The sequence below is a fragment of the Scardinius erythrophthalmus genome (genome assembly GCF_964197995.2).
Source record: "Scardinius erythrophthalmus genome assembly, chromosome: 24".
Taxonomy (NCBI): Eukaryota; Metazoa; Chordata; class Actinopteri; order Cypriniformes; family Leuciscidae; genus Scardinius; species Scardinius erythrophthalmus.
This window is the reverse complement of record NC_138244.1, coordinates 29542944-29557231: the sequence shown is the minus strand read 5'-3', so window position 1 is coordinate 29557231 and position 14288 is coordinate 29542944.

Below are 14288 nucleotides of genomic sequence, written 5' to 3'. Positions count from 1 at the left end.
CTGCTTTGTTTGTTTGGGGAAAGAACATGCTGCCCTTTGCATTTGAGCATGGTGATTGCGAGCACTGTGGAATGTTCACAGTTAAAGTGCTTCGCGTTCGCTTTGCTTATTTCAAAGGGGGTAGCGCTCATAATTGTGGGGCTCGCGTGCGATCTGGCTGAGAAGCGAGAGACGGTGCTTCCCTATCGCTCGCTCTCTCTCCAGATCGCGATGTCCTTTTGCCTGACTACCGAAGCGTGCCTCGGCGCTTCTTCGGCTCTTCTTCGGCTCAGGCAGAGAACATTAAGAGTTAAACATTAAACATGAAGAGTTTGCCGCCTCCGAGCGTTTCTCCCGTGATGATAAAAGGAGATCGCTCGTGGCGATCGCTCGTGCAGTGGCCAGATTGATCTGATCACAACAAAAGGAGTCCCATAAAAACACAGTCTATAAATAAATAAAGATTGTAAATATTTATGTCTTGTGTCCTCGACATCGAGCCATTCTACTATCGCGGGTGCGAGGGCACGCGATTATATGATATTGCCTCAGTTTGGAGAGACGCTCGCGGGCTATCTCTCCCCTGGGATCACATTATCAGATGCATTTTCAGCGGTTAGGCTGGTACTGCGTTGTACACCATGTCCGTGTTAAAGGCATACCAGGTTGATCTTATTAAGATTTAAACACAGCCTATTATCCAGACCGTGTTTGCTTGTCTGATTGGGATATGTTTATTGCTGAGGAACTGATATTTATATTTATATATACAATATTTATATAATATAATTATATATATATATGTATGTATTATATTTAATATTATATTGTCTGGCTGTTCTCTGGCCACATTTAATTCTGAGGAATTAAAGCTGCCTCCGAACACATCTCTCGTTATGTTAAAACGTTTGAGAGGTTCTCGAGGTGGTGACTTGTGTGATGGTCGGATTACAGCTAGACTGCCCTCCTTGAGAATCTCCATGACGTTAACTCGGTCATGGGAAAACCTTATTCTTCGTGCATCTTTGTGCCCTTGACGTATTAAGACTATCATGGGTGTGGGGGTGTGTGGTTATACGATGATGGGCCAGTCTGAAGAGACATTTTCTTCTCTTCTTTTTGCTCATCATCATTTTAGGAGGGTTCAAAAGCAGAGTGTAACGAGTTGCGCTCCCCCTCGTGAAAACTGGGGACCGGCTCGTTGTACTCAGCAGCTGCATAATAGACCTAAGACAAAATCCTGAGGGTTGTTTTGTCCCAGGTCTGTGGGGGTGTGCCCCTACGGGACGCGACATGTAAATCAAACAGCTCCTACCTGACACCCTCACGAAACCACTGTACTTCCTCGCCACCTCTGGTGATTCGGGGAGCAGCGGTTTCCAGCGAAAAATTAGATGTTCTGTTGCTTTTCTGCTGTCATCCAGGACACGGAACATCTAACATCCAATCAAAAGGAAGTGTTAAGTTGATACCACTCTCAGAGAGTCTGTTCAGCGTGGAAACTTCTGCCAGGTTTTTCTATTTGGGTATTAAGTACAGTACAAATAGGATGGAATCCAACTTATTAATCGTCCTCCGCGTTTCAACGGCGTGGTATTCACTTCCGTGAGACCGGAACTGGCGCATGTACTGTCACAAGAGCTACAATCTCTGCTGAGCAAAGAGGCCATAGAACATGTTCCTCTTCCAGAGAGAGAGTCAGGCTATTACAGCAGATACTTCCTGGTCCCCAAAAAGGATGGGGGTTTGCGTCCAATCTTCGATCTTTGAGGCTTAAACCGTACAGTTAAAGCACTCAAGTTCAAGATGTTAACTGTAAAGACGATCGTGTCATAAATTCAACATCACGTTTGGTTTGTCATGATCGATCTGAGGGACGTATATTTTCATATAGAATATTGCCACAACACAGGAGGTTCCCAAGTTCCCAAGGGCAAAGCTTACCAATATTGGGTCCTTCCATTCGACCTAGCCATGTTATCTCTAGGGGGCTGAGGGCAACGCCAAGGGCGTACTCTCTCCCACCCTGAGGGTAACATGTTTGGGGTTAAATGGGACTCTGTCACCATCGGGCATAATTGTCTCCCGCTCGTGTCAGGACCAATTAACACCCTAAGCAACATCTAGCTAGGTCAGGACATTACATAGGTCTCATGGCAGCTGCGTCCACAATGATTCCTCTGGGCCTTTTGCGTATGAGACCATGTTAGTTGTGGCTCAAAACATGGGATTTCAACTACAATCCCCAAGGGCAAATAAAGGCAAGAACACTCGCTGAGTGCTTCGTGTCCTTTCTAAAATCCATGTTTATGGTGAGTCACGCGCTGAATGCTTCGTGCACTTTCTAAAATCCATGTTTATGGTAAGGGTTACGCGCTGCGGCTTCGTTCCCTTTCTATGTGGTTCAGACCCCGGTTCCTTGCTTTGGGTCCCACTTTAGGTGCGTCTTGCTGTCGCAGAATGCTAACGGCAGACGTCTCCCTGATGGGCTGGGGAGCGGTCTTAAGTGGTCGTCCAGCTCAAGGGAAATGGGAGGGTCATCAGCTCAATTGACAAAATACAGATGACTGTATTTCTGGCCCTGAAATACTTTCTCCCTCAGTTGAGAGACAGTCATGTCCTAGTGCAGCACAGCGGCAGTCTCTTACATAAATTACCAGGGAGGTTTGTGCTCACGCAATCTGAAAAGAATAGCGAGGCAGATCTTTCTCTGGGCCCAGGAAAAGTTCCTGTCACTCAGGGCAGTGTACATTTCAGGGCACCTGAATGTGGGAGCGGATTTACTGTTCAGACAGAAACTACCAATAGGGGAATGGAAACTCCACCCAGAAGTAGTCAAACAGGTTTGGATACGAAGCGGAGGTGGACGTCTTTGCCTCTTATTAGAAAGCGCAATGTTCCCTCTACTTATCTCTGAATCACCCAGCCCCTGGGTCTGGATGCGATGGCGCACACATGGCCTAGAATATGCATGTATGCGTTTTCCTCCAGTTTCTCTGCTCCCAGGAGTTCTAGCCAGAGTTTTGTTCTCCGAGATATCTCTCCTCAACGGCTCGCCTTGGACGATTCCGGAGAGGAGGGACCTTCTGTCTCAGACGGAGGGCACAATATTCCATCCCAGGCCCAACCTCTGGAACCTTCATGTTTGGCCCCTGATGGGTACCAACTGAGGGACACTGGGCTTTTCGCCTGTTGTTGTTGAGACCATTCTCAGTGCTAGTGCAACCTTCACTAGAGTTAAGAGTTATGTCAACAAATGGAGTGTCTTTGAAAGGTGGTGTGTCATAATGCAGATCCGGTCAACTGCCAGATTGCTTTAGTTCTGGAATTCCTGCAGGAAATATTATCATCAGGCACATGCCCCACCACTCTCAAGGTTTATGTGGCCGCTCTTTTGGCTTGCCATACCTTGGTTGACGGGGTGCCACTCGGGAGACATCCTCTGTTCGTTCATTTCATTCATGGCGACTGAGGCCTCTCATAAAACCAAGATCCTATCATGGGACTTAGCTTTAGTCCTAGAGGGTCTGGTTGAGACTCCTTTTGAACCTCTAGAATCAGCGTCTGACAAACTTCTGACTCTAAGATGTTTTTTCTTATGGCAATAACTTCTTTGAAAGAATTGGGGATATGCAGGCTTTGTCGATTTCGCCACCCTGCTTAGACTTTGCCCCAGGAATGGTGAAAGTGATTTTGCATCCTCATCCTGATTACCTGCCTAAGGTTCCATTTTCGGCTGTACATCCGGTCATTTTAGAAGCCTTCTGTCCTCCACCGTTCACAACGCCGGAGCAGGAGAAATCTCATAGACTGTGTCCAGTCCGTGCTCTTCAGGCTTACATCCACCGCACTAGCCAGTGGCGTAAGTCAGAGCAACTCTTCGTCTGTTATGGTGGTAGTAACAGAGGAGCAGCTGCCACCAAGCAGACCATGTCTCATTGGGTCAGGGATGCTATTGCTCTTGCTTATGAGGCGCGCGGTCAAGCTTCGCCTAAAGGTCTTAGGGCGCACTCCACCAGGGGGGTCGCCTCTTTTAGTGCTTTGGCAAGAGGTGCCCCCCTACAACAGGTTTGTGATGCGGCAGGCTGGTCTTCTCCGCACACATTCATAAGATTTTATAGTTTGGATGTTCATGCCACTCCGGGCTCTCATGTCCTTGAGTCGACATCAAAAGCTAATGTCTAGGCCTTCTTGCGTTCTTGTGAAACACACCTGCACAACCGTGGGGGTCCAGATATGTTCAAGCACGGCGGCGTGGGTATTCTCGTTCCCAATGCGCTGAGCAGCGCAGCATCGATTGTAGCTTTCGAAAGGGAATGATCTCGGTTACTTAACTGTAACCTTGTTCCCTGAAAAAGCGGAACGAGATGCTGCGCTACTTTGCCGTGCTGAAGATGTCCCAGGACTGCTCTTCAGACAAAATATCCTGACGATGCACCTGTGGCTCATCTATTTATAGCCTCGTGTTGCGGGCTATATTACCTCCGGGTCAATTCTATCGACGTGTTACACACAATATTCACAGCTGGTCACTACTAAAGACGTTCCCCAATGCGCTGAGCAGCGCAGCATCTCGTTCCGCTTTCTCAGGGAACAAGGTTACAGTTAAGTAACCGAGATCGAATCTTATCAGCCTGACAAACATTCACAATTAATCACTAAATGGTTCAATAACATTATTCTGAAAGTACAACCTTCTATGTAGAGTTTATGAGTTTGTTATCAGCACAAGCTGTTGTAAATCCTGCCCACTTCTTTGCATTGTCAGCACATGCTTCAGTGCTCTGAGAGTGTTTATAGTGCTGTGAGTTTAACACTTCATGACTGAGAGCAGAACACAACACAATCTTCATCATCACACAAGACTAAACTACAGCAATGAACACAATCAACATCTTCATCTGGACCAGCTCTGCATCTACAGTCGTCAGGGATGGCAACGGGAATTACCAGAGGAGCTGTTAGCATTTTCTCTGGTCAAGCAGGAGCTCTCTTGTTGGAATGAGACATGTGTGGCGCGTGGGTTTTGCACTGTGATTCTAGGGGCGCTTCGCGGCCGTGTGCTGGCCATGGCACGTGAGGGCCACCTGGGAATAGTGGTACTTAAACAGAGATGCCGTGACCTGGTGTGGTGGCCAGGCATAGACAAAGACATTGAGGCCCTTGCTAAAGAATGCCCAGCATGTCTTGTAAGTGGAAAGACTGGTCTGAGCTGACCACTGACCACTAGAAGTCTCTCTTCTCCCGCTGGGGCCTTCCACAGACCATTACCACCGACAATGGTCCACAGTTTGTATCTGTGGAGTTTACTTCATAACTGGAGAACAGGGGGATTCGACACATCCGTATAGCCCTGTATCACCCACAGGCAAACGGCAGGAGGGAACGCTTCCCAGGGCTGTTCCTTTAAACAAGCCATACGTCTAACACTGCTACACTACCATGCTACCCAGCAGAGGTGGGAGTAAGTCACACATGTGCAAGTCACAAGTAAGTCTCAAGTCTTAACCTTCAAGTCTCAAGCAAGTCCGAGTCAATTTTGAGAAAAGCAAGTCAAGTCAAGTCAAGTCACTACTTTATGTCAAGCAAGTCAAGTCAAGTCGTAGCTTGGGTCACAAGTCACTGGCAAGTCATACAAACGTTTGATGAATTCACAGAATTTATATATTAAAATAAGTTAAAACTACATAAGCTGTGGACTATGGTTTTATTTGCAACATTTTTTTTTAAATATGCATTTCCACATACAGCTGAGTGGTTACTACAATAAAAAAAAAAAAATAAAAAAAAAATGTCAAACTACATAGCCTAAAATGTAAATGTAACTGAAATTAGGCTAACATTAAAGCATTAAAAATAAATATGCCTCAAACATTGCAGAAGACCATTAAAAGGTATTAAACAATTCACAATTCAAGTATAATGGTTCCTATGCCACCAAATGGCATTCTTCAAACTGGCATCCCCTTTATGGAACATGAACACATCCTTAACAAGTTAGATCTTTCCTTTTTAACAAAAGAATAACAAGAAAAAAACAGTAATAATTGAATTGACACAAGAGTGTATTGTTTGTTTGCATGTGTGCATGGTTGTGCTTGCAAGTTTGAATTTTTGTTTTGTTTATTTGTGTATGCATGGTTCGGTTCGAAAGTCTGTATGTTTTTTTTCTTTGTGTGTAGGTGTCAGTTTTTACAATCTTTTAGCTTTTAACTAGCGATTTCTTTTTATTTACTCTATGTCCTATATACTAGTGTTATAAGCTAATCAGTTTTTAGAGATAAAACTCTTTACATTCGATTATCATGAAAACAAATCCCAGAGAACGGTAGACTGTACCAATGCATTATTAATTATTATTAAATCACAGTTAATTTTTTTTTATATTTCTTTTAACATTCAAGTCAACCCTGGGATAGCAGACTATATTGGTAGCATATAACTATACAGTACAAAGGGATTTATGCAGGTAAGAAAAACTGGAATATGGCATATTTTAACATATTTTAACCCGATTTTCATTTTCAAGAAAATATTTTTTCCCTGTGTATGTAAGGGATTATTCAGATCATAAAAAAAATCATTAATCCAAGGCACTCGAATATTACTAAAAATATATAGAAAGCCTTTATTTTATCATGGCTTTAATATTTTAAAATCAGGTGACAAATACTTGCACAACTATGCGTTGTGGCTAATGAGCCTTTGTCAGGGTGTGTGACCAAAACCCCTTTCACACAGAGATTCCGGAAAATACACGGACAAAGTGACCCGAGATTTGACCCGGGTTTGTTTGATTTAGGTTCATTCACACTGCCAGTCTGGCAGTGCCAGTGATTTCCCGGAATCAGAAATTGTTCACACACAACCCGTAAAGACATGTAATGTCTTAGCAGCGTCTTAAGTTTGCTTATGAGCTGCGACCATGCTTGTGCATTTTTTTCTCTCTGATTCGATCATAAACTTGCGCATTACGTACCGTTTCACAGCAGGCGAACGATCCTGCGCTTCAGCGTCATCACTTCGACACGGCATATTACGGCTTTTGTCCACACAGCGCGCGTTCCTGCTGCGTCACGTGATTGTTGCGGTGCGTTCAAATACAGATATTTATTTTTAAAAAGACAAGTTATTTCGAGTCATTTACCTCAAGTCCGAGTCAAGTCTCAAGTCATAAATATCAAGTCAAAGTCATATCAAGTCTTTTATTAATATTTGTCAAGCAAGTCTCAAGTCCTAAAATTTGCGACTTAAGTCTGACTCGAGTCAAGTCATATGACTCGAGTCCCCCATCTCTGCTACCCAGCATTCAACCACAGAGGTTTCCCCAGCCTTGCTCATGCTGGGTAGGGAGTTACACCTACCACTGGACAGGCTCCACCCCACCGCAGTCCAGAACACATTCACACCAGTCAAAGCCTCAGTCACCCGCTGTCAGAAGCGGATGAAACAGTGATTTGACAAGAAAAAGAAGTTCAGGATCCCAGATATCGCTGTGGCAGACTGGGTGAGAGCTCGCCAACCGCACAGGGAAAACAAGATGGCATCATTTTGGTCCACTCCACAGCAAGTGGTCCGCCGACTGGGACCAGCCACATACCTCCTTGATGGCACCCGCTGGCACGCCATCTGCTTTCAGAAGGTGCCAGCACCTCCTGCAATGTTAACTCAGAACAGTGGGGACATAATGCCACCCAGAGCGGAGCAGGAGGACTCCATACCACAAGCAGCCGCACAGCCTGAAGATACTCCCTCGTTGTCACACCCAGTGCCCCCATCATCATTGTCGCTGCCCCTTTCCCCAGCCTCCCTACCACTGTTCGCCTCACCTTCAGCTGTGTGTTCTCCACGGCCAGTGCGCGCCAGGGCACGGCCCGATTACCTGAAGGACTTTGTGTCTACTTTTCATAGTTGAACCCCCCAGAGAGGGGAAAATGTTATGTCCGCTCAGGACGAATTAATCTGTGTTTGTTTGGTAACACCTCGCTGCATGTTTAGGTTGCAGCTGTTTTGGCTGTTTTGGTCTGAAATGTTTGGTTCCAGATTGTCCGAAAAGTAAAGAGAGTTGCATGCATAAATATCTTGTCCAGCGTCCTTTTTTATACACAACAGTCTCATCCTCTCCAATATTTTTTTTTCAGCATGATGCTGCGCACGTTGTTCACAGATTTTTTGTGGGCCTGGCCATACATTACACATGTAAATGCCTCAATGTCCTCCACCACATCTGGCTCCACAGACCACTGATCTCCAAGTTTTCTGAGGACATAAATAATTATAGTATTGCAAAGTCACAATGTATCAATACCTATGTTAAGCATTAATTGCCATTACATGCTACAGGATATCTGATTAAAAATACTCACTTGAAGGCTGCATGGTACTTTGGATTACTCTGCAGCTTTTTCAGAGGCCCAACCTTCCCTTTATGAAGGACTAAAAATGACAGAACGAAAAATAAATAAATAAATAAATAAAAGTAGAAATAAATAAATAAATGCCGAAATAATAGTGAAAATAAATACATTTTGGTAATATAAATAGCTATTTCTGTATTTTTACATGTATTTACTTATTTATTTATGCATTTCTATATGTATTTATTTATGTATTCATACATTCATACATTTATTTATATATTTATGTATTTATATATTTATTTATTTATATATTTATATATGTATTTATTTCTACATTTATTTATTCCTACATTTATTTATTTCTGTATTTCCACATTTCTACATTTATTTATTTCTGTATTTCCACATTTCTACATTTATTTATTTCTGTATTTCCACATTTCTACATTTATTTTTCCCTGCACATGTATGCTAATTGACCTATGGCTTTTTATTTCTGCTTTTATTTTGTGCAAGTGAGATGAGTAAAGACCATCTGTTTAATAAATCATTGTCTGTCTGGTGTTTATGTAGCACATACAGTATTGTATTACGTGTAAAATATACACAAACTTACCCATATTAAATTGTTTGTGGTACCTATAGTTAAAAATGTAAATGTAAAATGTGATAATAATATTGATCGAGCAATTGATGTAAGTAAGTAAAAAATATATGCGCAGAGAAAATAGTATTTATGGAGATAAATTGTAGGCAGCCTATCACAGGGCAAACGTGAATGTTCACGGTGCATTTTATGCAAACAACTTTTAACGTTATAACTCTATTTACAGTAGGCATAATTGTTATTGCGTATGCATGAGTCAAATACAATCTTCTGTTCGTGAACAGTAGTCATACAATCTTCTGTTCGTGACGTGAACAGTTGTATTTCATTCATTAATCTGACTACGTACGTCATGTACGTACGTATTAATCTTTACTCATCTCACTTGCACAAAATAAATGCAGTAATAGAAAGCATAGAAACGCACAGGTGAAATACACTGAAAATGATATGCATTTAAAAATTTGGTCGGGTTGAAGTCATGCCTCCGGATCTTCTGTATCCACTCAGCCCGTACCGCAGCGTCAGCGGGGAATGCATGAAAGCTGACTTCTCTGTTATAACGTGACGACATGGTACATAACGGCACACAGCGATGAAGTGCTGAGGCTAGACTACAATTTAGCTATCATCACGGCATTACCAAAAACCCTGTCTCATTCGACCCTCTCGAGGTCTGCTGAAAAGAGAAAGATTCGGTTGCTCCCTGCCAGTAAACTGCTTCAGGTCACTATGAAATCTACTTTATCACCTGAGACTAGCCCAGAAAGATTAATTCCACTTTCAGATTATTTAGACGCCTGGAAAGGCCTTCCGAATATATCGAAATGGGTTCTGGGTATAGTTAAGAAGGGTTATAGGATCCAATTTAAATTTCAACCACCTCATTTTCAAGGGGTGTTGCACACGTTGGTTCCTGCTGATCAAAGCCAGGTGATGGAAGATGAAATTATTTCCCTTTTAGCAAAGGAAGCGATTGAGGTCGTCCCCGCAGATCTCTGAGGAGATTTAAGTTCAAGATGCTTACTATACCCAATATCGTTCAACAAATTAGATCTGAGGACTGGTTTATGACGATAGATCTTAAGGATGCTTATTTTCATATTTCCATCATTCGTTATCATAGGAAGTTCCTTAGATTCGCTTTTGGGGGAAAAGCTTATCAATATAGGGTTCTTCCTTTCGACCTAGCCTTATCTCCTCGCACATTCACAAAATGCATGGATGCAGCCCTTGCTCCATTGAGACTTCAGGGGATTCGCATTCTTAATTATATAGATGATTGGCTAATTCTGGCAGAATCAGAAAGCCTAGCAATTCAACATCGAGGTGTTGTTTTGCATCATCTTCAGTGCTTGGGATTAAGGCTCAATGTTAAGAAGAGTTCCTTGTCTCCCCAGCAAAGAACAACATTTCTGGGGACAGAGTGGGATTCGCAAGCCATGCGGGTCCAATTGACTCAAACTCGTATCGAGAGTATCTTAACTGAGGTCAAGATGATTAGGCTAGGCCAGGCTATCACTGTAAAACGCTTTCAAAGAGTTTTGGGCCTTATGGCAGCCGCTTCAGTGGTAATTCCCTTCGGTTTGCTCCATATGAGGGCCCTACAGTGGTGGCTCAGGACCAGGGGGTTTTCCCAGAGGGGTAACCCCTTCCGTACGATTAGAGTTACGTCCAGATGCCTTCGTGCTCTAGTCAGCTGGAAAGATGTTCGGTTCCTGTCTCAAGGCCAGGTGCTGGGGACTTCGGGTCAGAGAAAGATTCTGACCACAGATGCTTCCCGCACAGGCTGGGGTGCGGTTATGGAGGGCCGTTTCACCCGGGGGGTCTGGGAAGACCGCCATCTTTCTCGACATATTAATTTCCTCGAGATGATGGCAGTGTTTTTCGCCTTTAGGCATTTTCTCCCAGACCTCAGAGGCCATCATGTCCTGGTTAGGACTGATAATGTATCAGTGGTCTCTTATATCAACCATCAGGGGGGCTTGAGGTCTCGACCTCTGTGTAAACTAGCCCATCATATATTACTGTGGTCCAAGGACAAATTTCTCTCTGTGAGATCCATGTATATACCTGGGGTTGAAAACGTGGGAGCGGACACCCTGTCGAGGCAGGGGCCGAGGCCCGGGGAATGGAGGCTCCACCCTGAGGTGGTGAAGCTTATTTGGGAGAGATTTGGCCAGGTGGAGGTGGACTTATTCGCTTCTCATGAGAATTCTCATTGCCCGCTCTGGTTCTCTCTTTCACATCCTGCACCTTTGGGTTTGGATGCTATGGTACAGACGTGGCCGAGGCGACGTCTGTATGCCTTTCCCCCGGTGTCTTTGCTCCCTGGAGTTCTGGAAAGAGTAAGGAGGTATGGAGTGGATATTATTCTTGTGGCTCCGTTCTGGCCGACTCGGATTTGGTTTTCTGACCTGGTCAGTCTCCTGGCAGACTCCCCATGGCAGTTACCATTTAGGGGAGATCTGTTGACTCAGGCGGCGGGCTCTTTATTTCACCCTCGCCCTGAAGATTGGAATCTTTGGGTCTGGCCCTTGAGGGGGTCCAGATCCCTTTAGGTTCTAATTTATTCTGGAACTCTTGGCTATGCAGGATAGTTTAAGGGAGGGGAACCCAGTCTTTACTGCCCATTGGCTTCAGTACGGGAATTTCTACTCCCTTCCGGGACCTCTCATCCATGTTCAGAGCCTCTATGGCGCATTCTGCCTCCGTATGCTCTGAGGGTGGGCAAGTGGGACCGTCCCATAACCTCCATTGAATCCTGTAGCTTTTTGGATAAATCCTGTCGTTGCAGGCTGACAGGTTACCCCTGACTCCTGTCAGCGCTGCAGGGTGTTTTGAGGATTATAAGCTTCTATCTCATCCCCGGTCTATATAGGACCGGAGGCTTTTTAATTCTTCAGGTATTTATCCTCTGTTGCATGGACGGTGCAAGGGAGCCTGATTTTGGGCTTCCGAAGAAGGGAGTTTTCCTCTAGACAGGTTAGGAGTTGAAAAGGGCCTGTTTATATTATACAGGTTATATTTCAATTTTGAGGCTGCTGAGGCATCTTTCCCTTACCACACCAAATAAGGATTATGATTCTTGGTCTAGAGGGATCTGTCAACTCCTAGCGTAGCGCCTCTGAGTGTGCCAGATGTTTCACACCAGGGGCGCCTGTTCTCGGTGGGGGCTAGCTGGTACTCGTTCCCCGTAGCGTTGTATTCGACGCAGCGGGAGTTCCCCGTAACGAAGGGGAACGTCTCGGGTTACTGGATGTAACCCTGGTTCCCCGAGAGAGGGGAACGAGACGCTGCGTCCCTTCTCCCCACTTTCGGGGCGCCCTGAGAACAGCTGCTTTGAACCTTGTCGAAGCTGTCATTTCCTTGTTCCTGTGACCCTTATATAGCGTCCGGGTCACCGTCACATGCAACGTCATGACGCACGATGACGCGCACCAATCCAGATTGGGATAGTTGTATAGTGGCTTCAGATAGCGCATGCCGAAGGCATCCCCGTAGCGTTGTATTCGACGCAGCGTCTCGTTCCCCTCTCTCGGGGAACCAGGGTTACATCCAGTAACCCAAGACGTTTCCTCAACACCTAAAAACCTTCCTAAAAACCTGCAGCTTCAAATAAATGAATCAATAATTCTGAACATTTCAGATGCACATTGTTTAATATATAATGACCTGATTATGAGTCCTGATGAACTTCATGCATGTGGAAAATGTGGGAAAAATAGACATCATGAAAATATTTCCCAGATAGCAACATGTCAACATTGATTCCAAAGACCATAATGGACTTTGTTTATTATGACTCTAAATATAGTAAAACTGATTTATTTAGTTATTGATTTCTCATTGTTAACATGCTTGTAAAGGTGTAGCACAGAACTGAACTCAGAGAAACTGCTGCGTATGACATATGTTTAAAATGATCTACATTCATGATTCTCCAGACAAAACCTAGTGTCTTATCAGCCTGACAAACATAAACAAAAATATTTCACAATTAATAAATATGTGCAATTAATCACTAATTGGTTCAATAACATTATTCTGAAAGTAAAATCTTCTATAGAAAGTTTATTAGTTTGTTCTCAGCACAAGCTGTTGTAAATCCTGCCCACTTCTTTGCATTGTCAGCACATGCTTCAGTGCTCTGAGAGTGTTTATAGTGCTGTGAGTTTAACACTTCATGACTGAGAGCAGAACACAACACATTCTTCATCATCACACAAGACTAAACTACAGCAATGATTACAATCAACATCTTCATCTGGACCATTGCACTGTTTATTCAAGGTTTGTGTAATACAGTTTTTATAATGATTATTAATTTTCTTAAAATGTGAAATATACATCATTTTCATTTTTGTTTGTGTTTTCTTTCAGAGTGTAGAGGACAGATCACTGTAACTCAGAGTCCATCAATACCAGCAGTTCAACCAGGAGAAGAAGTCAGAATAAACTGTAAAACCAGCAGTAGAGTGAATGGTGGTGATGAGTTACACTGGTACTCACAGAAACCTGGAGAAGCTCCTAAACTCCTGATATATTATTTTTTTATTTTATTTAACCTTTATTTAACCAGAAAAGAGCTCTCTGAGATTAAAAATCTCTTTCACAGGAGTGTCCTGGCCAAAATGTGCAGCAATACAATCAGTTCCATCACAGATAAACATCACACAAACAGATTAAAAAAAAAAAAAAGAAAAAAAAAAAAAAAAACACTTAAAAGCAGTTGCATAATGTTAGATCAACTTCCATTTGCCGGATAACTGATTTGAAACGGTCCAGAGTCAACAGATTTTCTAATTTTAATTTAGATTGGAGGAGATTCCAATCAAACGGCGCTGCATACATAAAAGACTTCTTACCTAACTCAGTTCGAGTAAAAAGGAACAGAAAGAGTATAAAAGTTTTGCGAACGAAGAGAATAGTTCTTGATAATTTTCTGCTGCACAAAACAACAGAGATAAGAAGGCAACAACCCCAAGATGGCTTTATAAATAATTAAGTACCAGTGCGTTTTTCTTCTGGTAGACAAAGAAGGCCAACCTACTCTATGGTACAAGGTGCAATGATGAGTTGAAGATTTACAATTTGATATAAACCTTAGAGCGCCATGATAAACGGCATCTAAGGAAGAAAGAAGATAATAAGGTGCAAATTGATATACAACATCACCATAATCGAGAACAGGGAGAAAAGTAGCAGAGACTAATTTCTTTTTTACATTAAAAGAGAAGCAAAACTTGTTCCTGAAATAAAACCCAAGCTTGATTTTCAACTTATTCTTCAGTTGAGTGATATGAGAACTAAAAGATAGGGCATCATCAACTATGATGCCT